Source organism: Stegastes partitus, unplaced genomic scaffold (assembly GCF_000690725.1).
Source record: "Stegastes partitus isolate 25-593 unplaced genomic scaffold, Stegastes_partitus-1.0.2 Scaffold2729, whole genome shotgun sequence".
NCBI classification, from domain to species: Eukaryota; Metazoa; Chordata; class Actinopteri; family Pomacentridae; genus Stegastes; species Stegastes partitus.
The window spans coordinates 13,252-18,056 of NW_007580460.1; positions in this window are offsets into that span (position 1 = coordinate 13,252).

Below are 4,805 nucleotides of genomic sequence, written 5' to 3' on the forward strand. Positions count from 1 at the left end.
GCCCTGCGATAGACTGGCGACCTGTCCAGGGTGTCCCCTGCCTTCGCCCTAAGTCAGCTGAGATGGGCTCCAGCCCCCCTGTGACCCTAGTGAGGATTAAGCGGTGTATAGAAAATGGATGGATCATTAGAAATGCTCATTTCTTCAACGTGGCAACGCACTGTTTTCCTGGAGCAACTGTCTCTGTCATCCTCAAAAAACTCCCAGAAATAATCCGTTCACTCCCATCATCTGTCCATCAAATTATCATCCACGTTGGATGCGTGGATGCCTCTCGCCGACAGTCTGAACTCACCAAAACAGAGTTCAACAAACTTTTTCGCCACATTAAATCCACCGGTAAATCCATTCATTTAATTAATTAATTAATTTATTTGAACAGGGACCATGCATTTTTACATAGACAACATCTGATGTATCACATATAGAGTGTATAACATTAAGCTAATTTTCAACTCCCGTACCTGGTTGGGCTTTTCAGTAAAAAGAGACAAAGGTCCAACAACACCAATAAAAACAGCACAGACAACATTATAAACATATAATCCCCCACCCACCTGCCTGCACACACATACACACACACACACACACACACAAAACGGCACAACCCCCAGTCAGTCTGACCTTATGCATGTCATAGGTGGGTATATTATTGTTTTTCTTTCAGCAAGTCCTTAATTTTTGCTGTGAAAGTTTTTAAATCTGCTAATTTCATTTGGTGATGTGTTCCAGATGTGACAGCCTTTGATTGAAAAGGATGTCTGACCAAATGTAGTTCTGTGGTAAGCTATTTTGCAGTTGTTGGTGGAACTTCTGGTGACCCTGCTTCTTTCCTGTCTATGGATGAATCTACAGAGTGGCTGTGGCGCTGATTTATTGAGGCATTTAAACATTAATTTGAGAAAGCAGAAATCAATGAAGCTGTCAAAACTCAAAAAAAAATTGTGTTATCTTAAAGTAAAACAGTGATGCCATCAAATTGTTTTTTTTATCCAGAATTTTTAGAGCTTGTTTGTATAATGAGCCTATGTTTTTTATTGTGGATGGGGCTGCTTGAGGTCAAACTGTTAGACACTATGAGATAGCGGTCCACTCTCTCCTCACAACCGTGGCTCAGGACTTTTCAGCAGGATTCTTTCCCTCCATACATGGCTAAAATCAGCCTGCACGTCTCACTCTGTGAGCTTCATTGATAATTTTAATCTGTTTTGGGGTCGTAAATCCCTCTTTAGAGATGGTCTCCACCTCAACAAACTGGGCAGCCATATCTTCACAGTCAACCTGCAGCACGCGGTCCACACCCAGCCACGTGATTGACTGTTTACATCCAGCACGCAGCCTCCCCTGTCTTCTTCTGCCGTCAACAGCCACTACACCTCCACGTGCCATAGCTCCCCCTATAGACCACAGAGCTCTCTGCATTCTCCTCATGTCCCTCTCATCATTCAGCCTGCAGCCTCAGTCAGTGCTCCCATTCCCCCCATCATAACCACCAGATCTCTCCGCCCCTGCAAGAGACTTGCAAAACAAGTCAAACAATCCCAACATAACCTACGCCTGCTCCCCCACATCTCACAACCTCCCACACATCAACATATCCTTAGGTTTGCTCTCCTTAACACCCGCTCTCTCAACAATAAAGCACCTCTCCTGAATGACTTTACTACGGACAATAACCTGGATTTCCTCTGTCTCACTGAAACCTGGCACAACCATCTGGAATACTTCTCCCTCAATCAAGCTACCCCCCCAGGATACAAATATCTGGACTGACCCCGCTCCACTGGCCGAGGCGGTGGTGTTGCCTCTATTTTCAAGGCCTTCCTTGAACCCAAGACCATCTCCACTACCTCTGCTGAATCATTTGAACATATTGCTTTCAAAGTCCTGTCCCCCACCCCCATTGTTATTGCTGTTGTCTGCCGATCCCCCCAAGCCAAATCCATCATTCCTTTCCGATTTCACTGATTTTGTCACTCATCTCTCTGCCATCTCGTCCTCAGTTTTACTTCTTGGTGACTTCAACTTCCATATTGACAACAAAAACTGTAAACAAGCCTCTGACTTCTTGGACCTCCTCGACTGCCTCAACCTAACCCAGCATGTCAATTTCCCCACCCACTCTCATGGCCATACTCTGCTTTACTGGTCTCACCATCCAGCAACTCTCCAGCCTCAACCTCCACATCTCCGACCACCTGGCCATAGTCCTTGATATCCACTTTCTCACCCCCGTCTTTAAAGAAAAGCCCACTATAATCTTTAGAAACATTAAATCCATCTCACCCCAAGACTTCTCTGCCTTACTCAGCTCTGCCATAGCTTCATCCCCTCCCTCATCATTGGATGACCCTGACTACCTCACTAACTATTATAATAACTCTCTCTCCACTTGCCTAAACAAACTAGCCCCTATAAAAACCAAAACTGTTTTTTTTTTTTTTTTACACACTAAGCCCCCTGGTTCACTCCTGACCTCCATAATCTGTAATCACAAAAACGCCAACTTGAAAGACTTTACAAGAAAACTGGACTCACAGTTCATCTCCAAGCTTACACGGATCACCTCCAACTGTACAAAGCTGCCCTTATCCACGCCCGCTTCACCTATCACTCAAACCTTATTCACACCAGCTGCAACAACCAAAAGACACTCTTTTCCACTGTCAATAAACTCCTCAAGCCCAGCGACAACACCTCAAACTCATTTACTGCTGACAAATGCAATTCTTTCCTTTCATTCTTCCAATCAAAAATTGATTCCATTTATAACTCCCTATCTGCCTCCCCTTCCTGCCATGTCTCTCCCCAACTCAACTCGATTATCACTTCTCCTCTCTCTAATTTCTCACCCATCTCCTCAGCTGATCTGACCAAAATCATTACCACCATGAAGTCCTCCACCTGCACTCTCGATCCCATCCCATCCGTTCTTGTTAAACACTGCCTCCCCACCATCTCTCCACTTATCGTTAAAATTATAAACTCGACCCTTACCTCCTCCACTGTCCCTCATTCCCTTAAACTGGCTGCCATCACCCCCATCCTCAAGAAATCTGGACTCAGTCCTGACAATATCAGTAACTTTCGACCCATTTCCAACCTTCCCTTTCTCTCTAAGATTCTGGAAAGAACTGTTGCCACCCAAATCAAAACCCATCTCACTAACAATGACCTCTATGAACAATTTCAATCCGGATTCCGCACTCATCACAGCACTGAAACAGCCCTCCTTAAAATCTCCAATGACCTCCTCCTCTTCGCTGATACTGGCTTTCTCTCCGTTCTCATCCTCCTGGACCTCACTGCCGCCTGTGACACTATCAATCACCTCTACTTCCCCCCTTCCCCAAGGTGTACCCCAGGGTTCAGTGCTTGGTCCTTTCCTTTTCATTCTCCACCCCCTCCCCCTTGGCCAGATCATTCGTTGTCAAAGTCTCCATTTCCAGTGTTACGCTGATGACATCCAACTATACATTTCCACTAAATCTGTCGACTCCCAAACCCATGCCACCCTCTCAAACTACCTTACTGATATTAATTTCTGGATGCAAAATAATTTTCTCAAACTTAACTCCAGTAAATCTGCCGTTCTCATCATTAGTCCCGATTCCCTCACCTCTAAAGTTCAAGATTTCCATCTTTCACTCGATAACTCCTCCCGGTCACCCTCGCCCCACTGCCATAACCTGGGCATCATTTTCGACACCAAACTCACCTTCACCAAACACATAAATTCTGTGACTAAAACAGCCTTCCATCACCTAAAAAACATCCCCCGCCTCTGCCTCTCTCTCTCCCTGCAGCAGAAACCCTCATCCATGCCTTCATTACATCACGCATTAATTACTGCAATAGCATCCTCTTCGGTACCACCACCAACCTCCTCAATAGATTCCAATACATCCAAAACTCTGCCACCCGCCTCCTCACCCACACCCGCTCCAGAGACCACATCACCCCTGTTCTTCAAAACCTTCACTGGCTTCCCATCCCATTCCATATCAACTTCAAAGTCCTTCTACTCACCCATAAAGCGCTCCATAACCAGGTCCCCTCTTACCTTAAAGACATGCTCCACCCTTACACCCCTTCACGTACCCTCCGCTCCGAAAATTCCAACCTCTTGATCGTTCCCAGGACCCAGCACCGAACCTGGGGGGATAGGGCCTTCTCTGTCGCTGCCCCCACTCTCTGGAACTCTCTCCCACAACATATTCATGACACCTCAGACCCAGCAATATTCAAATCTAAATTAAAAACCCACCTGTTCCGCTCTACTTTTCCTACCAAGGCCTTTATCTTGATATTTAGTGTTGTTTTTATCTGCTTGCTGTATTTCTAAGTTGTCGACTTTTGTAATAGTTGCTTATTGTTTATTGCTTTTATTGCTTTTATCCTGTGAAGCGTCTTTGAGTTCTTGAAAAGTGAATTATAAAGAAAATTAATTATTATTATTATTATTTACTGTTTTCTGAGAAAAGGGTTACGGTCAGGTGATTGTCACTTTTTCTGCAACGTATTTCTGTCACAAACCCAACATGCGCCGCATCCAACATGCGTGGAAGTGTGAGGAACCATCCAATGTCGCCTGCGGCTTTAATTAAAATTGAATTCGTTAAGATTGAATTAAATAAATTTAGAACAATGGTAAAATTACACAATTTTATTATGTTTTAATCTGCTAACTGTTAATAACAATATCATTGTGATCAGGGTTTTTTTTTTTTTTTAAACAATTTTTACTGTTTTTGAATGATATAACATTACACTGTTTTAAACTGTTTTTCTTGGTACTCTTGCTG